This window comes from Cyanistes caeruleus, chromosome 14, assembly GCF_971803275.1.
Source record: "Cyanistes caeruleus chromosome 14, bCyaCae1.hap1.1, whole genome shotgun sequence".
In the NCBI taxonomy this organism is placed as follows: Eukaryota; Metazoa; Chordata; class Aves; order Passeriformes; family Paridae; genus Cyanistes; species Cyanistes caeruleus.
The window spans coordinates 18,415,632-18,443,052 of record NC_141714.1 but is presented as its reverse complement, the minus strand read 5'-3'; the positions used below and the strand labels follow the sequence as shown (position 1 = coordinate 18,443,052).

General features: G+C 39.9%; 1 long non-coding RNA gene across 4 annotated transcripts; it reads left to right on the top strand.

The window, feature by feature from the left end:
• LOC111928550 (uncharacterized) lies at positions 1–27,211 on the top strand. Of its 4 annotated transcripts, none has more exons than XR_015276336.1 (5): positions 1–758; positions 4,126–4,183; positions 6,993–7,061; positions 17,844–17,907; positions 27,051–27,211. It is a non-coding gene; the product is annotated as an uncharacterized LOC111928550 (long non-coding RNA). The 4 variants fall into 4 exon arrangements; XR_015276335.1 differs by lacking the exon at positions 27,051–27,211 and adding an exon at positions 20,958–21,831; XR_015276337.1 differs by lacking the exons at positions 17,844–17,907; positions 27,051–27,211 and adding exons at positions 8,940–9,103; positions 11,037–11,611.
• Positions 27,212–27,421: the final 210 nt, after the last annotated feature.

Sequence of the window (27,421 nt, the reverse complement as noted above, 5' to 3'; positions counted from 1 at the left end):
CATCTTTAATATACACCGTAGCACTATCTCTTCTTGAGCATGCAAGGACTTTGATGAATGCACTCCAGCCACCACAGTTTTTTCATACCAGGTATCTATTGATTCCCATAATATCAACTTTCACCACTGGCACCACTTGTTAGAATTCCTCTGCTTGGTTTTAAAAGCCGTCTGTGCTGCTCAGCTCTTTCCCAGCAGCTCTTTTCAGGATTCTCTGTGGATTCTTTGATCAACCCCACCTGCCCAGCTCAGGAAGGACGTGTCCCAGTTCCTGCAGCTCCCCAGTGAGGTACAGCAGAGCTGCCCCACAGCTCTCCCTTGGTCCTGAGCACGGAGAATCGAGTGGGCAGCTGGCCCTGAGCAGGATGATGTCCAGTGCAGAGAAACCAGCCAGCTCTTTCTGTCAGAGGAAAGGAATGGTTTGACCTTGACCTGGTTCAGAGATGATCACAGAGCAGATTAAAGGGCCTGAGAGCTGTGTCCAGCCATGCTGCAGCTGTGTGTGAGTGACCATGGCTCCATGGTGACCAGCTCATGTGAGTGACCATGGTGAGCAGCTCAGGTGAGTGACCACACTGCCATGGTGACCAGTTCACATGGGTGACCACACTGCCATGGTGACCAGTTCACGTGGGTGACCACACTGCCATGGTGACCAGTTCACATGGGTGACCACACTGCCATGGTGAGCAGCTCATGTGGGTGACCATAGTGACCAGCTCGTGTGAGTGACCACACTGCCATGGTGACCAGCTCATGTGAGTGACCATGGTGACCAGCTCATGTGAGTGACCATGGTGAGCAGCTCATGTGGGTGACCATGGTGAGCAGCTCATGTGAGTGACCATGGTGACCAGCTCGTGTGAGTGACCATGGTGACCAGCTCATGTGGGTGACCATAGTGACCAGTTCATGTGAGTGACCATAATGACCAGCTCATGTGAGTGACCATGCTGCCAGGCCTGCTCCTGCCACTGGCACAGCTGGAGGACACCTCCACCCAAACCAGCTCCTTTCCTGGTGGGGCTCCCCCATCCCCTGTTCTCACAACGCCACACCTGAGAGTTCGTTGAATTTGTCTGGCAGCAAGTGGGCTTAGGCTGAATTTCCATCACATGCCAGGGATGCTCTCCTGCTCCACATCCACTGCCAGGGAAGGAAGGAGCCCAAGGATCAGGGGGTGTTCTCAGTGCAGCAAAAGCAGACACGATTCTGCAGCGTGGCTTTGCCTGTAGTAAATAACTGCATCTTATACAGCAATGAGCATTTTCCTGTTTGGAGACCGCCTGGAAATACCTTGGAAGCTGCATTAGAAGGAAGAACATTGAGTGGGGTGGTCCTCAGCAGCCACAGCTTTCAATTGTTTAAGAATAAGGCAACTGAGAGGTTCTACATGCAGGAACTGCACTCCCCATTCAGTCCCTCTGTTCTTTGGTTGATTTCCAGCCTTCTGGGCCTGCTAGCCCCTGATTAAAATTGTTAGAGCATGATTTTCCAGTACTGTTTTACATAATAAATTGTCTGTTGTAAACCAGCACTTTTAACCACCAGCCATTGCGATGAGTGCTCCTCTGGAGTTTCATGTATGAGGCATGAGGTTGTATTTCTAAAATCTATTATAATCCACTGAAACAAAAAAATTACTATTTTTTTTTACTATTTTTATTTACTGAATTTATTTATTTTAATTTTATTTCTTACATTTACTATTTTTTAACTATTTACTATATTTTTTGCTATTGATAAATGTAATTTTTACTAACTTACAGAAATATTACTATTTATTAAGGAGTTAGGTCAAGTCTTTCCACTTTAGAAAAAGTGACAATATATCTTAGTGAGGTGAGAGCTGATAATCATCTTTTCTATGTTATATTTGTGCAGATTCCAAATGCATTTATCATTTCACCAAAACATCTGTTTTTTGAAAACAAGTTAAGAAAAGGAATATCATATATACCAATTCAGTTGCATTGTAATGAGGAGTAAAAAAATAAAACCAATGAGATCTACAGGTTTTTAATGAGTTCAGCACTCTTCCTCTTTGCATTCATTATTCAGTGGGTTAAAGAAGCTTTTCTTCAAAGCAGGTGCTGATCTTGTTTTCACTCTTGGTGAAGAAATACCTCCAAATGAAGCCTGTAAAAGTTGTAAGGAGTACACAGCTGACCAAAAGTCGAGGACAATAAGTGGTGAAAAATGGCATTTCTGCAGAAGAAAGGAGAAACCTGGGCAATCCAATGCTGAACCTTCTCAGTACAGTTTGGTACTGAATAAAAAGCATTGATTGCATTAATTAGTTTATGTTTTTTTTCTTAAATAGAGCTTTTTATGCATGGCACTCTTAGAAGGAAGCAAACAAAAATATGCTCTATTAACAGGCTTTTCCTTCCTCTTCTCAAGCTTATGAAAGGAGCCAAATCCTTCCAATTCAGTTTGGACTGACCTTTATGTATTTCATTTTAGTTTAAAAAAGCCCTAACTTCAGTTCACTGGATTGTGGGCTAAACATTAAGGTGAGCATGGAGACAGCCCAGTTTTAATGAATAATGAGCTAATTACATTGAGTTCTGTCTCAAATGATGACTTTAAACCCATTTTTCTCAGTGGCATGCTGTGCCTTCTATCCCGCCTGAAATTCTTTTTCTTTCTGCACGGGAGTAGAAAAGGCAGAAGTGACTGAGGTCGAATGTCTCACCTGATCCCTTAATGAAAAATGGATGTGGTCAGAGTTGCAGCTCTGGAGATGTGACAAAGCTCTTGGCAGGGAGCAGGCAGGCCCAGGGGACCCAGACGAGCTCTGCTGGCTCCTGGGCACTTGTAGGAGATGTAGGGACCACGTCCTCCTGTCACCCGTGAGAAATGGAGCTTGCACTCAGCTCAGAACCCTCCAACCACCCTGGAGAGCCAAGGGGCTGGAAGGAAAAAGAGGATTTGGTGGAGGCTGTGGCAATGGCAGTGAGGAAATGAGCGCTGAGGAATTCAGGGGAATTCACAACACTGCAGCAGGGGAATGAGAAATTGGAGCTGCAGAGGATGGAGCAAGGAACGGGAGCCAAGGCTGAGCACTGTGAGGGGATCAAATGTGCCATGAGATAATTACCTGAGCAGTTTTCAGGTGAATAGAATGCTCTGTTCCGCTTCCTGGGAAGTCAGATAATTTAAAGAACACCCGTGAGAAAAGCTCTGGTAACAACAGGCTGGCACTTTTTTTGTTGTTTGAACAATATTAAGGCTGAACTAGCACCTCATCATTTCACTGAGCAGTGGCCTATTGTAAGTCACAGATTACAGCTCAGAGAAGAAAAGAAATACAAATAGTAGGATTTATAGAAAGCAAATAGTCACTTTGTCTATTAAGGGAGAGTCAAACTCAGTGCAAGGGAAGGGTGAAATCAATATGCTGTAACTCATAAATGTAAAGGCAGTATAGAAGAAATATGGGATGATTTGAAGGTGAACTCACTACAATGATCACTTTATTTTTAACACAGTAAGTAGTCTAGTAGCTTCAGTAGCAAAGATGAGAAGTTTCTAAAACGTAATAAAACTCTCAGAAGTCAGAGCTTTTCCTTGGGTCACAACACAAAATTTGTTTTGAAAGAAACACTGTCAGCCATGCATCAGATCCTTCAGTGTTCTGGATTTCTCTTCCCGTGTCTCTTTCAGGAAGAACCAGACTATTAATAGAGACTTCTTTGTTTGATTAATCATTAAAAGAATGGCTGTGATTTCTTTTGTTCCCTTCACAGGAATCCATGCAAATGTAGGTATGTAACCTTCCTTCTCATGATTAACAATTTCAAAGGCATGGCCTGTCTGATTATTTAATTTTTTTTACCCTGAAGTGCAAACTCAACAATATTATGCACATTGAGGAACTTTTGCTTCAGATTTGCTTTGTTCTGATCCCTGGGACTAAATTCCCATTTACAGCTGCTGTTCCATCATGTGAAATAAAACACAATAAGTGGGGAAAATAAGTTCATATATGGAGGTTTCTTGAGATTGAATTACTTAAAATAATAAAGATCTTGAGACAAGGTAATCCAAGTAATGAAATAAATATCTTAAGATCTTAAGCTATGCAGATTCATTGAATTTCATGTTTATTCTTCATTTCAGGTTATCTGCTGTTTATTCCTCTGTGAAGCTGGCAGGTCTGAATAATCAGCTTTTAAAGGTAACATTCTATATTATAATATCAAATTTATATTTATTTTAAACTCATGCAAAAACATACTTACAAAACTGAAGCTTCTTGGTCTTGCCTTTGAATGCCTTTCATTTCTTTGCCACAAAGAGGGAGTGAGAAGCAGATAAGAAAAATGTGTTTATTTCTCCCTGAAGAAGACTGCAGGGAAAACCCTGAAATGGCCTTGTCTGTAGAAGGGACCTTTAGACTGTGAAGAGTGGCACAAGACAGAGAATGAATCTGTTTGTCCCTAAGTGCAATAAAAAGCTGAATAAGCTGAGATCAGAAGCTAATCCATGGTGGCACTTGATGTATCAGTAGCTCATGTGAAATGACGAGTTGGAGGAAAGGCCATGAAGGCACGTGAGAGGTCACCTGGGAAGTGCTAGAAACAGGGGAAAAAAATAAAAATAAGAAGAAAAAAAAACAAAAAGGGAAAGGATACAAAAAGAGGAATAGAGAAGAGTTCTTTGACAAAAGATTTCAGCTGTCTGTCGCTGAGCTGAGTCTGGAGGTGCAAAGTCTGCAGCAAGGTGTTGCAGATGTGAGGTGAAGGGCAGAGCTGGGTGGGTGGACACAGAGCTGGGAGCTCCCAGCCTCTGCTTTCCAGGTGAGAGACCTGAGCAGGGACAATCCTCCTGGGCCACCTCCCTCATGGTCCTGTCTTTGAGCACAGATTGCTCTGGAAGAGAAGAAGAATCACAGAGGCACAGGACATTCAGATTTGGAAGGGACCCACAAGGATCACCACATCCATCTCTGAGGTGACAGGGATGGCAAAAGTGACCACAGGAATGCCTTGGGGAGATGCTGGGACATTTGGGGACAGGAGGGGGTGGCTAAGAACCCCCAGGCTGCTGCTGGATAGCTTTTGCCACCTTCAGCTTCTCACGAGAAGGTCTGGAGCTTGAATAGAAAGTCAATAGCTCTTTCTTCCTTATCCCTTTACCAGATCATCTCAGAGGAAAGTGCTGCTCTCTAATTCTGTAAAGAATTGCCCAGGAAAATCAAGGAACGCTAAACTTAGCAAGGATAATGTTTCTGAAAGCTAATGGAGGGAGGTAAAAACCTCTCCCAAGAGCAAGGCAGAGCTTTTCACACTCACTGTAAAGCCAAGGGACAGAGCTGCACCTTTCCCATCCTGGCAGGGAACTCCTCAGTGCTCCATCCAGATCCCTCAATAGTTAACTCAGCCAGGGGAGCTCAGATCAATCCTCCTCACTCCAGCCATGCCTCCTTCCAGATCAATAATGGCTGATGAATACTCTGTCAAGCCCATAGCACAGACACAATGGAAATGCTGCTCTTTACAAAGTGCCTTTGCAAGCCCCTTGGAGGAGAGCTGCTGCTGCTGCTGCTGCTCTGCTGAATCTCAGCATTTCCATTCTGCATTTGCCATTCTGCAGAGACAGCCCTGCTCTCCTAACCTGCACCTTTCTGCTCCAGGAGGGCTTAGCCAGAGCTTTTTTACTTCATTTGAGAATGAATTCAAACACACGATCTATATTGTTCTTATATTTTTTTATTTTTATTTTTTTTTTATTTAGGCTCTGCTTTTGCAACAGCTGCAAAGTTGTTTTTCCAAATAATGCTCTGATAATTGGATATTTTCTCGAAGCATAAAGTTCTGTAAGCAGTGCAAGCTTTCTGAATTAAAACTGAATTTGTCTGCAAAAAACTAAGAAAAAATTAGAAAGTTGGAAAGTTCAGATGGTTCACATTCATAAATCAAATCCCTTAATTGCACTGAAGTACTAAAAGGAGAAACACTTTTGTCAACTTGAAAGTTAAGATGCACTTTTTTTGGGAATTCAACCCTTCTTGATGTGCATATTCCCAGTAAATCTATTCCTGATTCTAATCTACAGTAGCGTTGTCCATAATGAGAAATTTTTTACAAGATACTCTCTCAAAAATCCCCGGTGATTAATAATAAATATCTCTTTTCAACAGCACATGAATCTACGATAATGAAATAAAACTGAAGTTGCAACCACAGCACTCCAGCCTAGGCAAACAGACTTGGCAGTTCTAAGTACAGATTTATGTCTGGAAGGATGCATTCTCCTTGAAGATGTTTGTGCTACTTATCAGAAAGAGGAGATTTCCTGGAGATTTCCTTTAATTAGCTGGAACAAGTCATTAGTGAAATAAGCAACTTAAACCACAAGCATATAAGCTAGTTTATTAAAAAGCAATAATTAAAAATATATCTTAAAATTCAAGAAAGGTGTGAGGTTCAGTAACAGCTCTTTCTGTGGACAACAGTGAGAGTGTAGGAAGAGAAAATTTAACAGTCTGCCTGGAAAGATAATGAGAGGAAAGACATGATCCATGCTAATGTGGTTTATGTCCCTCCCCAGTTCCTGAAAGCCTCCATTTATTCCTGTGGCAATTAGGAGTCATCATCACTGCCAGTTATATTTTTGCACTGAGTGAATGCAAGGTCATTTCCAAAAAATTCTGTATTGGATAAACCCAAAGTTTGGGGTGCAGTGATTTTCCTGTGAGTGTTTGCTGGGGTGGCCACAGCCTGGTGTGATTTGAACACGAGCCACAAAGTCTCTTCCAGGGGATTGCAGGAGGCAGGGCTGTGTCCCTTCCCTTATCCACAATGAGAATTTTTTGTCTCTTCCCTTGCTCACAATGAGAATTTGTGCCTCATTCCTCTCTCCCCAGGCTGAAACTCACCCCTGCAGCTCTGCACTCTGCCTATTGACTCAAATGAAGCTTGGTGTAATAAGATTTCAATTGTAATGACTCATTATGTCAACCTTTTCTGGGTTTTTTTGGCCAGTTTTTGACACAGTAAAGGTGCACAGAGTGCAGGCTCCTTCTGCAGAAAATCCCAGCAAGCTGGCAGTGGGTAAGTATTAAAAAATAAACTACTGTGGAAACTTCTCCCAAAATTTTAGCATGACCAGAGGTCCAAAAGGATGATTTGTGTGAGTGTCCTTATTACAGCCATTATCATCAGTTCCAGATTTCCTCCTGAATCCATCACATTCAGATCCTCCCTGGCTTTTAGTGGGACCAGACTCTCTTATTTATATGAGCCTGAGGTGGAATGATTTCAAACTATTATTTTTCAAGATTGTTTAAACATTCAGCCATGCACACTCACACAGAGAGCTTTTTCTAATAATCCTTTTATCAGCCTGAAGCTGAAACAACTTTCTTTCTTGCAAGGATCTGTTATGGAGAGTTTCTTATTAGTAACTAGATGCTGACATTGATTTCATTAAAAAATAAGCACAGTCCCCAAGAGCTTTTGATTTGTTTTTTTTTAATTGCATAACATGTAGAGTATAAACACAAACTGCTTTGCTCAGAACTGTACCTCTTTAATTGCCTGAATTAAAAGCATTTCTGGAGCAGCAGTTTCTCTCATTTTTGATACCCATTGGTTACCAAGGTACCTCTGAAACTGCTAAATCTGACTGGGGCTGAAAGTGATGTGGAAAAATTATCATTTTTATTTAAAATTATTGCTATTATAATTATTTGTGTGTGCTCTGTAAAGAGTCTTCAAAACCATTGTTTTACAGTACCAAAGTAATGGCTATTCTGTGCAAGATCAGCTGTAGGTAAATATCTTTTCTTACAGGGAAGTAAAGGAATAACTGTGTCTTGAGACCCCATTTAGTGACCAGTGACAAACAGATAAATTTTGTAAATTTACACCAAAAAAGTAAACTGATTCTAAGCCCAGAGTGTGGCTCTTTTGTGTCATCTTTTTAAAGACAGAGGTTAACAAAAGTCTTCAAACACATCAGAACTCTTTATATGATTCCACATCAATCTACAGAGGCCAATTCTCTGTTTGGCTTCTAAATTCTGCTGCTCCCTATTTAAATATCCATAGGAAGCACGAGCAGGCTGCTCTCCTACTCATTTCTCATCTGAGAATTTAATAGCAACAGTTCAATGATTTAATACTATAAGAAGGTAGGTTGGGGAAGTGGGAGGAGGATGGAAAATTGACAGAAGAGTGGGAATGAGAGCTGAACTTTAAAGCTTCTTGTAGGACATCACTGTAGCTCTTCTGACTCTTTATTTGCACTCTTGCTTCTCTTAAGAATCCAAATATTTACAAGGCTGTATTTGAAAGCCAGAGAAGTGGTAAATATCAATATTTGATAGCTGGTGTCCTTCTCCCTGCTCTCCCCTAATGCTGTCAATGGACAAACCCCATGTCAGTGGCTCTTTATTTCCCCAGCTCCTCCTGTACCTTCCTCATCCTCACAGAAAACTTTTTTACATTTCAGGATTGGTTGGCTTTTGGTTTTTTTAGCTTTTTTGTTTTTTGTTTTTTTTGCTGGCAGCTCTTCCTGCTCTCATTAGTACATGAAAGTCTAATTGTGCTGGGCAGATCTGTCCTGGCAAGCAATTTTGAAATTATACCTGAAACAGAACTAGGCATCATTAATTCTATTTTTTAGGTAATTTTTTCTCATGTGAATGATGTGTTTTGCTCCTTACCTAAAAAGACACAGTTGTTTTTTTAAGGCTTCTGCACTGTGATATCAATTAAGGTATATAAAATATATAATTGCAACTAATTAGAGACCAGTGAGAAAATCCATGTGAAATTTATAGACATTGTTACAGAAGAATCAAACAATTAATTTATGCTCAATCCAGTGGCTGAGTATCCAACTTGTTTCCTCTGTTTATTTTTGTATCAGTGTCTTAGTTCAGGAGCAGGTAGGGAATATATCCATACCTTTTACTTCTTTTGTAGAATTAGCTTAAAGGAAAAGAAGAAAACCACTGAAACATAGGATTGCAGACTTGCCATTGTTTTTTCCTGAGAGGATCATAAATTATTTAAAGTTTCTTCATCTTCAGAATGCCCAGATGAATGCTCTGAGATATTCAAAGGCTAGAAGCTGAAAGATTATACAGGTGATTCAATAATTCTTGGTAACAACAACAAAAATCGTGCTTTATTTTTTATATTTTAGATATGATGGATTCATTTTTCTCTCTTAATTTTCCTCTGCATCAACAAATGTTTTAGGACATATCAGTATTCAATATAACCATAGTTGAAATGCAAATGTATGGGATGATTCCATTTTTAGTTTCCTTGGAAATACTTTTTTTTATTTTATTCCTCATGTGAACATTGGTAATTAAGTCAGGCATTCATATTTTTTCTATGACTACTTTTCTTAGTGCTTATTTAAGAACTTTGTTTGCAAAATTGAATACTCAAGTTTCCTTTTCAACCCTTGTATTGATTTTCTTTTGTCTTTCAACAAACAAGCAGCAACCTGTACTCAACATGGAAAAAATAACAAGCAGGCAGTGCTCAAATAGCAAAATCAACATTTTTGTTCATCTTGTAATGAATACTGTGAGCAAGCCAAGATCCAGCTCTAGCCCAGTAGAAAAGCAGGAGCCTTTATTTCTTGAGCAGCAATGATATCATCAGTAGGTGGGGGGAGAGGGTTCCTAAAAAATAAGAAATAAATTCAAATGGAAGCTCTTTAGGCTTTTCAGCAGGTGTTAAAAACTTGAATTCAGGCACCTGTCCCAAAATTAGCTGCAGAAATGTTAATCCAGCAAATGAACCTCGTTTCTAAATGCCCATTGCTGCTCCAGGGCAGAGTGGAGCTGTGCTCCAGCCCCAGGTGTGTCCCCTGGCAGGTACAGGTGGCATTTTGGCCATCCCAGAGCTCTGGGTGCCCCAGGGGTGCTCAGGGGGTCTCTTGGTGTGAGCTGAGTCCAGAGCTGCTGCCCTGGGGATGGGCAGGGGGACACCAGAAGAGAGGCTGAGATGTGGAGAGCAGTTTTTATCTTGGAGAGGAGGAGGCTCAGGGCTGGCCTCATCACTCTCACAACTCCCTGAAGAGAAGGGGACGGCCAGGGTGGGCTCTGATTCCAGGCAAAAAGTGATGGAAGGAGAGGACACAGCCTCAGTCTGAGCCAGGGGAGGTTCAGGCTGGACATTCAGGGGAATTTCTTCACAGAAAGAGCTGTCAAACATGGGGAAAAGCTGCCAGGGCAGGTGGTGAAGTCATCACCCCTGGAGGTGTTTAAGGAAAGCCTGGACGTGGCATTTAGTGCCAAAGTCTGGGTGACAAGGTGGTGCAGGGTCAGAGGTGGGACCTGATGGCCTCAGAGGTCTTTTCCAACCTAATTGATTCTGTCAAAGCCTTCCAAGGTCTGATAAGCTCTGGGGACTGCCTGGCTGAACCTGCAAAATGGCTAAAGCAGCAGGTGTGCTGAATTTGTCCAAAGCCAGCAGTGCACAGCAGCGTCAGATGCAGCCCAGGAGGTGTTTTATTCAAACCCAGAGACCACACACAGCCCTGAGCCTCTCCCACACTGACCTAGAGGCTGCTGCTGTCACTGTGGCTCTCCACACGGCTGGAATGAGCTTTTTGGGGGAGTGCATGGATGTGTAGTTATCTGTAATTAATAAGAAACACTTTATTCTATTAATAGGCAACAGAAGCTTAATAAATAATAATGTCTCATAAATATTAGTTGTGGCCTGTGTCTCCCCCATCTTCATCCTCTTCCAGGGAAAAGGGTATTTACAGTACTTCAGCAGGTTTTTCTACTTGGAAAAGATGAAGGATGGAGCCCTCAATGGGTTCTGCTAACGTGGCTGCAGAAATCCCCCTCTCCCTGAGGGAATTCATTTCCTGACCATGCCCATCCATTATCCCCTGCCTGCCATGAACACCCAGGATTTGCTTCCTGTAAGAGCTTTATGGGCCTTCAGTTCATGTTAAGATTAAAAGGGTCAAATTCTTTGGTGTTTCTACAGTGCAAAGGATTCTGATTTTGTTTTGATTTGGGTTTTTTTTTCCCTTTTAAATCTCAGCCTGAATCAGAAGGAATCATCACTGGATCATCACTGGCTATAATGCATCACCATTGACTTCATGAAGCAATTTCTCTTGTACAATTTTGCTAGTCCAGGCACTCTAGCTTTTATTTTAATTGAGTTTGTTGATAAATCTGTCATGACACGCTTTCTCTATATGATCTTCCTATAAAACAATTATTTCTACAGAATAAAATTCATTCCATGAATAGGATTAGAACAAGGCTTGTGCACTGTTTAATCACATATTCAGCTGGTTTCTAACAAGCAGTAGCAATGACTTAGATTGGCCCTCTGTTCATTTATGACTTTCCCATTAACATTTGCAAAATGGGCAACGAGAAAAAAAAACATATGTTGAAATCACACAGTTCAGCAAATGTTTTCATTAAACATTACTGACTCTGCTGCTGTTGAAATGGAATATTCTTATCCAACCCATGAATCCAGTAAATAAACACACAACTGCCTGTGCTGCCTTTTGCATCAGAATTTGAGTTTCCACACATTCCTGGTCCCCAGGAGCAGGAAGGAGCAGAGTTTCCTGCTGGGGATGTGCTGTGTTTCGTCAGGCCGTGTCTCAGCACATTCCTGTCACTCTGGAGCTGAGCAGATGTGACACAAGGTGACAGACTACCCTGTGCTGCTGCAGTGCCAGCCCCTGCACCAGGCAGATTGGAAAATGCAGTGGCTGGGAGGCAGGAAAATACCAGAGCAACAGCTCATTCTCTGACAGGGAGTCAAATAAATGGAGTTCACACACTCCTTCGTTGTAAGAAAAAAAAATAAATAAAAAAAAATTAACTCTCTTACTATCATGAGAATAATAATTATTTGCCATTCTTTTTGTTTTGGCAGCAAGCAATTATCACCTTCTACAGGTCTGAGGCAGACAGAGACTCCAGAGTACAGTAGAAAGGAAATAGTGACTAAGGTGTTAACTGCATTTAAGACATTTTATTCTTTTTATGGATTTCAAAAGTGGGATCCATTCTCCCTTCCTGAATTCTGATTACGATGATTTTTATTTATTTCTTTTCAAATGAGAATGCTCCTGGCTTCCTTTGGCATATTTCTAGATAATATGACTGCTTTGGTTATTGCAGTGGTACCTCTCATGTCTCTGACCACAATACAAGATGTTTCATTTACTTAAAGCTTTCTTGATGCTATCGAACTGAGAAAATTTACTTCAGTAGCTCTAGAAGCAATTCCAGGAATAAGACTTGATCCTCCACTCAATTATCTGTCCACATTCCATCAAACATCTGAAGCCAGGCTAAACAAAATGCAAGGACACCCAGGCCTTAGATCAGCCAGGAAATGTTATCTTGGAATTGACTTTTTTTCCCCCTAATATAACAAGAATTAATGCCAGCAAGTCTCTCGGCTGTATGGAAGCCAGGCTCACCTTCGTGACTGCCAAGCTGTTTTACAAACTCAATTATCAGTCATTTTAATTTCACTATATTTCACAAAAAATGCAGAGGAGGACCCACATCTCAGCAGAGGATGCAATCCCGGTGTGGTCATGCAGAACAGCTTTGTCCTTAAAAGTTATTAGAGCCAGTCAGTGGGAGAAGGGAAATAAAATTAGGTTGTCTTAATTCAAAGCTCTATTTTATTTTCATTGTCATTTGGCTTTTTGTAATCATCAGCTTTATCCAACCATCACACTTGCATTATCTCTTTCACTTGATTTTGCAAACACAGAAAAGTTTACCTTTGGAACTTTTTAGCTCGTGAGCTCCTCAAATTTTTCATGTAGAATTTTCCACGTTCCTTTTAACATCAAATAACTTGCAAAAGAGACATAGAAATGTAGAAAAAGAAAACACACAGTTACCATAATTTTTATGTTACCAAATGAGGGACTAAATGTTGAAATTGGGATGAAAGAAGAGACATCCGGTTATAAATCTGGTGCATTTATGACAATTAATTTGGTATTTATGACAATTTCTAAGCCATTTTTAGCAGAGCCTGGAAGCAGAATGGCAGATTATCTTCTGGCAGGAGCAGTTCAGCCAGGTGTGCCCAGGTGCATCTGTAAGCACAGAAATGCCTGTGACAGCACAAGGGGCAGGGGACAGCGAGCACATGTGCCTGGATAAGTGGAAATGCAAGGAATAACCTGAAGGATTAAAGTGCATCAGATCCTTCTAGCAAATGACACAGGCCTGCTGTCAGTGACAGGAAAAATCCCTCTGTGCCTTCCTTGAAGCAGCTCTCACTGAGAATTCAAGGACAAAATGAAGAGGGTTGGTTGTTTGGGGTGGTTTTTACCTTCAGGTTATAGCGTGCAGGCACAAGGAAAATCCAGGCTGCCTGCGAGCTCTGCCTGTTGTTTTGGTGCATGATAAACTCCAATTTCTCTTTGGGGTACATAATAAGAGGTGAGAGACCTAAAACAAAAGCCCACATTAAGCAAAAGGGTTCACAAATTTGTTGGTTTAGTGAAGATGTAGAGGGGGTGTGGGGGAGAGAAAAGCAGACAGGATGATCTAAGCAATGTTAAATCTAGTATGAGGAAAAAGAAAGTGAGAGAATTTAAACAAGGATAAAAACCCGCTGAAATTGAACAACTCTTGATGTCTTTTCATCAATACAGAAATCTGTGTGGTTATTCAGAAGTATTATTGAGGAAACAGTGAACCTAATAATGCTATTTCTTCTTAGCAGAAGGAATTTGTGACGTGTTTTGTCCCATCCTCCCCAAACATAAACCCCTTTCTGGATAAAAAGAGTAAGACTTGTAACATTACAATGGCTCTGGGATTTATTATTTTTTATATATTTAAACATATGAGTCCATCCATGGGAGCTTCTTTTCCTTTTTTCAGCAGCTTTACAATGGCTTGGTTTCATTTCTGAAGAAGAAATTATCCAGGCCTCCAGACAAAGATGCTCAAAGCCATGTTTTTGATCATTTAAACATCAATACCACTGGCTACACAGAAACTATTCAGAATCCTTTCACAGGGCTGGCAGGAAGCAAAGATAAATATTTTTCACAGCTTTCCATTAGGACTCTTGTCTCCCAAAGGCAAGCTCGTGTTTTGGACTTGTCCTGCCCCAAAGAGATTTGGTCCCTGTCAGCCTCAAAAAGAAGGCAGGAGTGTCTCCTGTGACCTCAGCTGTGGGATTGTAGGTTGATGTTCTCAATGTGAAAATGTGATGAAGTTTATGGGCAGGAAATAAATAATTTTTTTCTCCCTACATGTAAGGTCCTGGTCTTCTTGTTTGCTCATTCCCTTTGCCCATGGTAAATTATTAGTTTGTCTGGGACAGAGTTATTAACTGCCCCTATTTAATGTCTGGGTAAGTAACAGACATGTTATTTACATACTTACACTGTGTATGTAGCTGGTCAATCCCAATCAGAAACGTTCCAGGAACTTCTTCCTGAAGAGAAATATTTCTGTATTTAACAAAAAAACCCAAGAACTTCAGCAAGTATGGTGGGTAAGAGTCCTATAAAGAGATAATTTTCCTTGTTTCTTGGTTTTACCTAGCAAAGACAAACCAGACCATGAACATTCCATGAAGCATTTATTTCTCTCGTGGAAGGAGTTTGAATTCCTCCATCTCTAAAATCAGAAGAAAATTGAAAAGCAGGAGAAAAATGGAACAAGCTCTGCAAATTTATTATCCAGTGTTTCCTGCTTCTCCAGGGAACGTCTCTGTACATCCACCCTTGTTTCCTCCCTTAATTTAACAATGTCCATGGCACCTCCAGGGCACCAGAAGCTTAATGAAAGCTCCTCTGAGCAATTTCACTCCCATAATGTCTGCTGACATGTCCAAACAGCCTTAAAGCCCAGCTAGAGCTCATCCTGGTCCAGTTAAAAAGGTATTTATAAATAAATAAATGCAATTGTTTGGGGTTTTTTTCATTACCTCATCTACAGGTATATGCATATATATGATACAAATACTACCATTAAAAAACCCCAAAACTTTAACACATGAAGTGCCCAATGTGTCACTGTAGTACCAGGAGCATTAGATTTAATTAGGTAGCAAAAATAGAAACTGAAGCCTGGTTAATAACTTCTAAAGCTGATCATAATTGGCTTATTAGTTGGAGATCAAGCAAAAAAATACTTTTCAGACATCAGTTTAAGCAAAGACTGAATAAATTATTCAAAATAACTTTGAGAATCAAATAATTAGACAAATAATATGTAAAGTCAATAAAGTGTGACCATCAACAAATGACAAATGGATGAACAATGGAACAGTATTATTCTTCTACTTCTACTTTGCTACAGAGAGTTCCTGTGTATCCATCAGATTAATTGTTTACTCCAGTTATTGCATTCATTCAAATGTATGAGAAAGCAAACCACTGATTTGCTGCTGCCACAGGGTACTTAGTGCAGCAGTTTAAACAAAGCATGCCTGTCTCCATATATAATTCATGTTTATTAGAAATGTAAAGGAGAAGGAAAATGTTACAGGAGCTGGTGTAGGCTCAGCCATCGAAATTTCTGTTGCTTTCTGAATGTAATAAATACAATGTTTACCTGCAGAAATAACCAAATAGAAATTTTCTGCACTGCATAGGTAATTTCCAGAGGGAGAGACAATGTTATTAAAGGCATTCTCCAAACACTGGTTGCTTCATTCTAAACTAAATCACATCATTTGGTATTTAAAAACTGTCTGGATTTGCTGCTTTACTCTTAATGTGCTTGACACATTTGCCTCAGAAATCTTCAAATGGATCTAAAACGTGCCCTGGATTAATTTTTGCAGGTTTGGAGGATGCACAATGGTGCAATGTCCCCCTCTCAGGACCCTGCTCCTCCTTCATTGAGCTGGTTGAAATTCCAGGAGTGCTCTGATACAAAAAGGGTGCTCAGGCCCTGTCACTCTCACAGCCCCAGCTGCAAGGCTGAGTTATGTTTTGGTTTTAGGCTAGAAATATATCAGTGCTTATGTCAAGTCTTCTCTAGAATTTTGAACTTGTGGTCTGCTCCATTTCATTAGCTTGTGGGTTTTTTTTTTCCTCCTTTCCCACATTACAGCAGTGAACTCTCTCCTTCCAGCAGTCTGTGATGCCTTCACTGGATCTCCACACTCCTCTCTGAGACTAATAAAAAGTAAAAAATCACTTGGGTTTGTTCTTCAATTACTTATTCACTGTGCCACTCTGAAAAGTGAAGTTCTAGGTATGTGATTCTAATTAGAATACTGTCCCAATTACTACCTTGCAATCAGAATCCTGCTGTGCAGTATTCTAATATGAAATGTACCCAAAGAAAGCAACAGAGGACAATGCAGAGTCCCTTTTTTTCAGTGACTTCAGCAAAATAATAGACCCAGAACTCCAAGCTCGTCAGACATTGAATACCAGAGTGAAGGAGAGTGAGTAAGTCCCTTGAAGGCATAATAATGATAGTGCTTGTTAAGGTCACCATTTTCATTTCAAACTACAGCAACAGCCATTTAAAAAATAACTTTACAACAAAGAAGAACTTGGAAATAGCACAGTACTGCAGTGCATTTACAGAGGTCACACCATGTCTGTATAAAGAAAAAAAAACAGCTCCCTAAGTAAATAATTTCAGCTGCCTATAACACAAAACCTCATTTAGGCCACAGAGAATAACTGACCAAAATTCTCAAATATTTTGGATGACAGAAGGGATCAATCATCATCCATCCACCATTGTATATAGGATGTGTGCTTTCAAAGAAAGCCCTCCTGTATTAATTCTTGTCTGTTTCCCTGCCTGCAAGGGCTTGAAAAAATAATAAATCTGATCTTGAAATAAATAAGGTTTGAACTTCTCTTATGCTTTATTATAATTTTTAGCAGATTAGACTTGGTAAGACTCTTAGCATTTTAAATCTTAAAATACTGTCTTTAAGTAAGCATGTCTTTGCTGACCTGTCACCTTTAAGTTATTTGCAGGGAACTTTGATTAAGTAGCATTAACTAAGTCTTCTTCTTAAATTATTTGAAAAATGTAACTTTAAATAGGTCATTAAAAAAAAAAAAAAAGAAAACAACTTTCTGAGCTACTTTCCTTGAGTCTCTCCCCTACGGATTGTCTTAATAGGCAAAGCACTGTCTGCATTTGCTGGAGGTTGCAGCCTTTCCTGGCAACAAAGTCAGTGTGTTCAGCAGACAGATTCCTACAGAGACCTCGGGCCTTTCATGTGGGACCTCTGTCTCCTGGAAATGATATTGTATTTTACACAGAATAAAGCACCTTCCTCGCTCCAGCTGTTACAGCCCCTGAAAAATGTTGAGTTCTGCAGAACACACGACTCTGCAATCCTGTTTAATCAGTGGCTGAGGCAGCCCTCCTCAGCTGTGGATTGTGCTGGAAGATTTTACATTACTTTTATCATTCTTGCTTGCCTCTAAGAACATCCTGTTACATAAAAAGCTTATTTGGGAATCATGGGAAATATTAATTTTTCTGTATGACTAACCTGAAGCTCCATTTCTATGTTTCCTCCTTTTGGTTGGGGTGAACAGCTAGTTCTAATAATTATCATGATAATATTTTTCAAGAGCTCGTGTTTCCCAAGCTCTGTGAGAGTTTGCAAACATTGAGCATCATCCTTACACCCACCATGAAAAATAAATCTGCAAACTTGGCCCGGTCAGCCTGTGAAGAACATCAGTACATCTGCTCTCAAAGGTCTTTTCTAGCGTGGTAGGAAAAGCTTAGGAGAAGAGTTTGTGTTTTCACATTCTCATTTATGACAATGGAAAGGAAAAAAAAGAACAAAAAACCTCACACTATTTTCTTTTCTTTTTTTTTTTTTTTTTTTTATTTACAGATAAAGTCTGAGCTTCTGTTATTTTTGCCAAGTTACTTTCCATAGTGGCAGACTACAGTCCAAGGTGAGCAGATATTCATGAAGGCTTTTAAAATGCTGTCTGAAATCAGGTCCCTGCTCTGTCAATCTGCTGACCTGGAATTGAAAGGCTTTTGTGACATTTTTAAGTCCCTCAGTCCCAGGATCTGCTGAGAAATCCCTGGTAGCAAGGGGAGTCTGAGTGAAACACAGTTTCATTAGCAAATACATTTCTGTTCCCTTTGAGAACTGCATATCCAGCTGCAATTTGCCATTTCAGTTTACAGGGCTGGTATATCACTGTTAGCTCATGCATTGGGAAGCAACCTGCAGCAAAAACAAAGCCACTGGACATATTTACCTACCAATAAAACCCCCTTCCCCCTGGAATATTTCCAGCTGACCTTTCTGGTCTCGTTAGCTGGAGAAGGGGATGTTACTGAGATTGTTTTAGATGCAATCATTGCTTGAACATGACATTTAGGGCTCCTGTAAAGGTGAGACACAGCAAGGCACCTTTTCCCCATCACTGCCTCACATTTCTTCCCATGCTCCTTTATCCTCAGCTGTCCCTGAACACATCTCCTACCCAAGAACCTCTCCAGAGGTTGCAGCAGATTTTCAGGCTGTGGGAAGTTTGAGCTGTTAAGAAGACAAGCACAGCACTAATAAAATCTAAACACTTATAGTCAAATCTTATTCCTGATGCTGCTAAATGGGAACTTACAGCTTAACATAATAGGCAATTTAGCATACAAATGTGCCCCATAAAAGCAAGGATGTTGGCAGTGCAAAGCCATAAATGTTAACCTTTGGGCAAGCTGTTACAAATGTGCCACAGGCTCTTGCAATTTTAATGAACTTGTTTGCACACACGAGGTTTATATTGTGCCAAACATGGGGATGCACACATCAAGGAACACCTCCAAAAATTCCCCTGTTTGGGAGTTCAGCATCTCCCACTCATCTGCCTTCAGAGGTTTGCAGCAGCAGGTAAGGAAAATGGCCTTTTTGCCTTCAGAAATGTGATGGAAAAACAATGCATAACTCTCCTGACAGTGTTAGAGAATATAGGAAATATTTTATAAGGACAAGTGTTTGCGCTCAAGCCTTATATTCTGGACAAGCACAGATGATAATGAATGTGATTTTCCCGAGTTGTGGTTTCATTATTTTTTGGTAAGTTCCTAGAAAGGCACAGGTTGTTGAAAACGTGAGAAATCCATAGCAATTCCAACCCCAAATCAGGGCTAATAGTTATCTTATGGACTAGTAGGCACCTGTGACCTTTCCTTGTAAGCAATTTGGGTTTGATGAATCAATGTCTAAGCATCCTCACAATCAAATAATCCTGCAGAGCAACCAAATTAAGTTGCTCCATTTCAGGGAAGCACTTGGAAAAAACCCACACACTTTCAAGCAGCTTTGTTAGTCCTGAGCACTCACAATCAGCCTTGGTGCTGGGTATGTTTTCAGTCCAAGTCTCTCACGTTTTTTTGGCATTGGAAGGCCTCTTCATTCCAAAGCAGAATTATTCAGACCTGCTCTTTCAAGCAAAATGTGTGAAAGATGAATCATTAAAAAAAAAAAAAAAAGAGATGATGCCTCAGTCTTATCTGACTCCGCTGCCAAATTTTCTTCACCTTGTGCCCTACAAATGCTGCAGAAAAAAGATGGAGTTTTCAGTTTGCATTCACACAGTCTACTGGAACACTCATAGCCAAGAACCTTCTCACTTGCTTATTCCTTCAAGTAAAGAAAAATAATTCAAAGAAATTTCATTTTAATTGGCTGTGAAGTCCTTTTAGCTCGGTTAACAGCCCTAACTGCCAACAAAGCATGGAACTGGATTGTAAAGAGAATTCATGCAGAGACCAGAAAGTATTTACCAGGTATTTCTCACCTCACTAACAACTCATTTGCTTCCCTGTTGGTAATATATGTATCTGTACACACAGGGAACAATCTGAGACTCCTTAGGATATAAGGCAAGAAGAAAATGCAGATTTTCATAACAACTTGCATTATTACAAAGCCTAAAAAATTATACATATGCATTAAATGGAAAGTTAAAACATGCAAGACAGTAAAAGGGAGAAAATATAGGGGGTTTAAAATAAAGGGAGTTTTCATTTTCAGACATACAGTGTATGAGAAAAGTTTCTCTAATGTTATCCTTCGATATGCAGTGTAATGTACTAAACTGAGATCCAAAATATCAGAATATTCCACTTCATTCTTACTGACATACAAGCTCAGAACCAGAGTTTCGTGTACAGTGTCAACTGAAAACCAGAGGTTCATTAATTAAAAGAGTTAATCTTCACTCATTAAAAAATTATTTCATACTAGAACGATTAAATTGAATTAATATAACTAATATTATTGTTACCCTACTATGTATGAATAACACTTAACACACACAGGTCTAAAAGACTATTTCAGGTTGGATTTGAAGAACAGAACTTTACCTGCATGGTTGGCTGCTTTTGTTGCTCTGTATTATGTCATCTTACACGCTGTAAAATATGTCCTTGACATTCATTTTCTGTAGAAAACAACCAGAAAAAACTATTTGCATGACTGTAAAAACAAAACCCATCTGAGTCATTAGTATTGAAAAGTATTCATGTGTGTTTAAACTTGGCCTGAGAAATGTACAGTTCAGTGCTTTGCAGGTCCAATTCCTGAGCTTAGCTTAATCAAATCTAATGGTGCAAAGGTGATTATCTGTCTTCTGCTGAGTTCAAGACTGCAATAAAACTGGTTACATTAGGAAGACAATTTATTATCTGTACAATGGCAGAAGAAGGTAAAGAAAAGGTAATTTATGGTGGAGCTTTCTGTGTTTAATGTATTAGTTGCAGCAGAGGTTAAAACTTTCATCTTCTTCTACCTAAACTTGGAGAAATGAGAAATACGAGACAGAGCACGTGCAATAACATAAAAATTACACTTCTTTATTTAAACAGAGGATGGAGATTCATTCTTTTGGTGAGTATTCCAGTATTATTCCAGTAATATTTTGTTTTACAGTAGGAAGAGTTACCCTGAAGTCCAGGAGGAAAATCCTTGGGGTTGCATTTTCTTTTTCAGGTTGTTGCCTTTTATGATCCCTTGGGAAAAGCTGCTCAGCTGGATTGTGGCTCCACTTATGGCAAACGACAGAACCAGGACAAGGATCTATTTCTCATTGCATTTATTGGTCTGGGGGGCAGAGTCAGTGCCAGCAGGACTTTGGGGTAACGGGGGGCACACAGACCTTGGAGGAATGGCACAGGAAGCACAGCTCCTTCAAGACTTATTGCCTCTACCTTTCCTGAGAACGGTCAGCAAGTCAAATAAAACAAACAGCAGAGATATTTTTCAGATGGGCATTTTCCTAAAATATCCCAGTGTTAACAGGAAAAAACTCACTTTTCCCTTTGCTGGTTTAGGAAGCCCAGCACTTTGCTGCACCTCACAGGTCAGGGAAGAGAGGAGCTGAAATGCAGCAGCCTATCTTTGGATCACATTACTGTAAAATTGATGGGTTTGTCTCTTCTCTCACCACGTGCCAAAGTGTATTCCTCTCTTTGACCCCCAGCCTCTCTCACCCTTCTGATTCATGAAATTTATGAGGAGTCCCAGGGAGATTGAGGATGATTCCAGACTGAGCTTGATTGATCTGTCACTCAGCTTTTAAATTTATTACATCTTCTCATTTTCTCAATTTTGTTTCCTAAGTTAGCAGAGAATATTTGGCAAATACTTAAAAATGTAAGGCGGTTGTCAACTGTGAGAATTCTCCACGCTCACTCCAAATACCCCCATTCCAAATGTAGTCATTTTTGTTTGCTATTAAAGCAGATTGTGTGTTTGGACACCCAAACCCAACAGCTCTTTGACAATATGATTTTTCTCTTCCATTAGAATATTATCTCTTTGGTGTCAAAACATGTCAATGTCAAAATTAAGAGGAAAAAAATAAATCAGCATACTGTAAATATGTGTGATTTCATACTGAAGTGCAGCAAAAAAAAGTCCATGGAGTGGACTGTGATTTAAATGACATTAAACTTGTGATGTAATTTCCTGAATCTTACACAACATTCAGCAACACGGCCACTTCTGCAGTGGGAAATGAAGTTTCCACACCATCCAGCACCTCACTCCACTCAAAATGCATCACCTTTCAAGGCAGAAACGTCACCTGATTGAATTAGGTCCATTAAGAATTGAATCTCATGCACGGTTTATTAAATCACTTTGATGAAATCAACTTGTGATTGCAGAATAATGCACTGACATCCTTGCAGGGATTGCCTGCATCTTTCAGGAAGCCTGCTTGTGGGTAGTTTCCTTACTGGAACTTTAAAATTAAGAATTTATGGTTCTCAGTGGTACTGACATAACCCTGTGAGTGTTCAGAGCCATAAGACCGGATTTACCTACAAATATTCAGGAATACAGGCTTAAAAAAATAAATTATTCTTCCCTGCATACCTGTTTTGCTGCCAAACATCCCTCAGTGACTCCTTTTCCAGCATAACTCGGTATTTTTTTTGCCCCCAAAGTTCTGATAACCACTTGCTGAGCTCCCCTATCTACACTTTGGTACCATTCAATCAAACACATTCATTTTGCTCATGCAAAAACCTCGGCAAGATTGGGCTTATCAGAAAAAGGCTTTCTGAATGTGCTTGGCTTCACTTTTATGGTCCCATTTCAAGACTCGTGTCTGTGTCCAGATATCCCAGAGTTGTGATAAATAGAGCCAGGGGTTGTTTATTACAAATGTTTGTTATCTGGAATGTGCTGCCATCTCATTACAACGTGTTTCGGCTTCTGCATGGACAGGTCTCGTATTTACTCCCTGCTTTATTCATGGAGGGAACAGTGATATTTGAGGCAGCAGAAAGCAGAGTGAAAGGGCTCCGTTTGTAATACTGTGAAAATAATCCCTTTTCACTGCTTTTAACATCAGAAATTGATGTCGCCGTATCAAGAATTTAGCGGTTTCTGATTTGAAGATCCTCAGGTAAAGATGCTAGTGGGGAAAGCCTGGAACTAAAATCAAAATTCATGATAGTCTTGGTCATCTGAGCTTCTGGGAGCTGTCAGCCTACCAGCACACACAGACAGTGAGAAGTATGGATTGCATTTGACTCTGACTCCCAAAGCAAATTTGAGGGCACTACAATACCATAAGGACTGCTGGACTCAGAAAATTCAGAATAAAAGGTACAATGTATCTGTTATTCTGCCCTGGTTCCTATAATGTCATTATGTCATTTGTGATATAAATGAACATGACAAATTTTACCTATATAGTTCTGTAGAGCCTCAATGGAATATTCCCAGGTAGATAATCAGGATATTTCTGTAAGCAACTCTTATTTTAGCTGTACTCTCAGTGAGCTCTGTGAAGAACTAATTTTACTATTGCATATAAATGCAATGAAATGATACTTAATTTCTGGGATTCCTTAAATAGATAAAGAAATTATTCTAAAAATAAAATAAGAGCAAAATTCAGACCTGAAGTGCACCAACTTCGTTCTCTGCTGCAGTTGCAGAAGCACAGCCAGATGTTGATGAGAAGGGATTATTCTCTTTTACCTGACATTTATTGGACCACACTTTGCCTGGTTTTGGACACTTAGTACCTTACCAAACTTTTTTTTTCAGGAGGGATCACCAGTGAGTTTTTCACAGGGAAGACAAAACCAGACCTTTCTCATAAATTCCCAGCAAGATTCGTGGCAATGGGCATAAATTGGAGCAAAAGAAAGGTGATATTAAAGCTGAGCAAAAGTTTCTTCATGATGAAGGTGCTCAGAGCAAGGGCCCAGAGAGGCAGTGAAATCTCCATTATTGGAGATATTCATCAGTAAAAAGCAGAAAATGCTGAGCAACCTCCCCAAACTAAGCCTGATTTGTAAGGGAGTAGAACAGGTGATGTTCAAAGGTCCTTCCCAACCTGCAGCAATGTTCCTGTGGTTCTAGAACAGGTCCCTAGAACATCTACAGATAATCTGGTTGCTTTTATCCCCAACCAGACTGTTCTCAGCACTTACAGATTGATTTTCCCAGTGTCTTTGGTTCCTGTTTTTTTCCAGGGCCTGTGGTGCTGACTTTTCTGAGAAAACCACCCTTAACATCTGGTTTTCGAAATAAGAATCTAATGACAGAAACATTCTTCATAAGACACCAAGTGGCTGATATTATTCTATATTATGAATTTCCAAAGAGGGTAATTCATGGCAAATACAACGTTCTGCCCATACTTCTTATGAGCCATTTCTTCAAGATCCAAATAAACGCTGTCAGAACATGGAATAAACTGTTCTTCCAGAATGTGAGAAGTGCAATCTGTTCACATTACACCATCCTGCTCTCCAAGGAGCGAGAAAGGATTTGCTTCAGTAAAGAAGGCACTCTGTTATACGGCTTTTTCTTCTCTAGTCTCATATCTTATGTTTCAATGGGTAAACTCTGCAAGTCAGATTTATATTCAAGTCTAAAGTTATGTTTTGTTGCAGTAAAATCAGAGGAAGCAATGACAGATTGATCTATGGAAGAACAGGTGGGAACTGAGCAGACCTTATTAATCTTTTTCTCTACTCGGTGGCACTCAAGGGCCTTTAATACACAGAGAGAACTTTATCTGTGCCATGTGAAGTTAACCTTGAACAGGACTTGGATTTCTAGGAGTCAATTTTTTTATGAGTTAATAACTTGCACTTTTTGGATAATTTGGAGATTTTGGGTGCGTCCTCTTGTCCTCAGTGCTCTCTGCCCAGCTGAGCATTTTTAATAATTTAATGTGGATCCCCTCCTGAGACAGCTCTTCCCATATTTTACATCTGAGGCATCTTTCACTTCCCCCTGGTGGGAGAGAAGCCTCTGGAACTAAACTTTCAGGCACCTCATTCCACTCTCTAAGGCATTTTAACGATTTTACAGCGCATGACAAAGAACTTCATCTTCCTGTTGAAGCAACTTTGTTTCCATTTAAGGCATAAAAATTAACTGAGTTAAATATAGGCTAGTTTAAGCATGTCTCTGAAATCTTATGACTGAAAAAACAGGGTGCTGTGTTCAGGCATTTTGAACAACTGCTCTTTGCGTTTTCTGTGGAAGGTTTTGTGTAGGGCACGAACAGAGATTGAAGTTCCTCCACTGGATCTCTTTAGCTGCCCCTCCAAGAGACCTGAGCAAAAAGCTAAGCTGAAAATGGGCTCAGAAACTACAAAATTCCCATTTCATTACATTAACCATCATTATGCAGAACTATGTCCAGGAGAGGAAATACTCCTCCAAAGACAGCACCAGTTTGCTTTTCATACCAGATCTGTTTTTCTAATTGCATGAAAATGCTCAAGAGCAGAACAGAAATTGGAGACCTGTGAAGTCACTGATTGTTGTTGTTGTCTTTTTAACAGTTTTGAAAAAAGGATGCATCTACTGCCTTTAATGCCATTAAAAAAATTTAACAAGTTAATGCAATAAAATTTAATCATCTTGATTTGAGTGTGTCTGTGGTTGTTGCATTTACATGATGAAACTGCTGTAAGGCTCATTATCTTAAATAAACCCCTCATTTTCTACTCAAGGTTGCTGAAAGTGTTGTTCCAGAATCAGCAGCACCAAAATGAGTATTTCCTTCACTTCTGCATGGTTACAGGGCTTCGGGTTCAAAAGCTGTGATCTTCGTGCCGTGGCTGAAAAGAAATCACATCTTTGTATCCACAAATTTTGGATTCATTGCAGATAATAACAGGCCCCAGGTGTTGTCCTGTGCTTGCAGGGTGTCAGGGCTGAGACAGGTCAGGCTCTGCCCAAGCTCTGCCCAGAGGTTTTGTTTTAACTTTGTTTTTGCTGCAACAGCACCCAAATTTCTTACCTGTGGTGTCTAACACACATCAGGTATTTGTTCTTGTTAGAAACAATTCTGCCCAGCTCCAGGTCTGCCTTTCCCTAGCTGAACATCTGAATATACATTTTATATAAATATATGTATATACATTTTATTTCCTAACTGCAGAAGTGAGGATGGGATTTTTAAACCAACCAGCTGGAGAAGGAGTGGGTTATCCTGAACTCTATAAGAAACATTACAATAAAAAAAATACAAACCCGATTCTCCTGTGCATGCAAGTCCATCAGAGCAAAAAGCTGACTTTAAGTAGATGAGAAAGCAGATTTTCTGCTCTCAGATCCCATTGGTGCAGCCCCCACAGCAGGGAGCTGCATTGTAACAATCACAGTCAATCACTCATGAATATGAAATGAAAATGAGAATGAAAAAAGAAATAATTCTGAATACCTGACCAAACAAACTCAGCATCTCCCAGGCCCCAGGAGATGGCTCTGTGCTCACCATCCCACAGGTCTCTCCCAAAAATGAGACTTTGCAAGGTGAGGGGCACAGATTTGTTTTTCCAGCCACCATCACTCACCAGCATCCCTTCCCCTGAGAACTGAGTGCTGGTAAATATTGGTGTAAATAAAGTGTCATTTTGTTTGTTGTGTCAGGAGTTGGACACATTATTATCTTGGGTGACAGTAGTGAAGTTAAATTTAGTCCATCCTACGTTTTTCAACCTCTGTGGGAGGACTGTTAGTCTAAATAAAAATATGGTTTTTTTTAAAAAAAGAAAATTGGCTTCTTGCAATTTTCCCTCTGTCACTTCTTATTTGTATGCTGAATTATTTTCTTTCAAAATTAATGTCATTAAACAACTATTGCACACGTAGGACATACAAATACAGCAGATGAAGTGACTTGCTGATAAAACCAAAAAAAGAAAAAAGGAAACAGATGTAATAAAACTTAAAGAGAATAATCTTTTTTTATTCTTGTTTGGACCACACTTGTTCTTCACACTTTTAACAATTGATTGTATAAATTTACTATATTTTACAGCAGGCAAAAGCAGTTTCAAGACCCTAACAATTTAATTTTAGGCAGTAGCCAAATATCCTTATGCTGTTATCAAAATCATTAATATGCTACATGAACACAGGAACAACAAAAATTCCTCATTTATTCTCCCTGCATATCAGCAGGATTAATGTCAAATACTCTCCAGCTTCCTGAATAAAAGGTTTCTTGTTTTTGATGTGACAAATGAGAAACAAATCTCAGCCTGAACTTTCTCATGAGCTGATTATTTTACATTGTGATTTGTATTTTTTTGACAGGCCTGAGTTCCAGGTGGACCAGAGGTAATACCAGTCACCCATCCGTGCTGGCAGGGAAGCAGCAGAGGAATACAAAACTGCACAAAAATGCTAATTCTCATTATTCTGCTGCTGTCCCTGCAAAATTCAGCTGTTCCATACTGTGCCCTATGAGTTCCAGTTGTGACCTGATTCCATTAAAATAAAACAGGATATCTGTTAAAAGTTTTTTCTGGTGCTCTTTAGGATATTTCTTTTCTGGTGCAGAGACCTGTGGAAATAACCACTGTGGTTTCCACCGTCAAGTCCATTTTCAGGGGCTGTGTGACACAGCACCCACAGCTCAGGGAAGCCTCTGATTGCTCTTCTGTAGAGGATAAAATCAGCTCTCC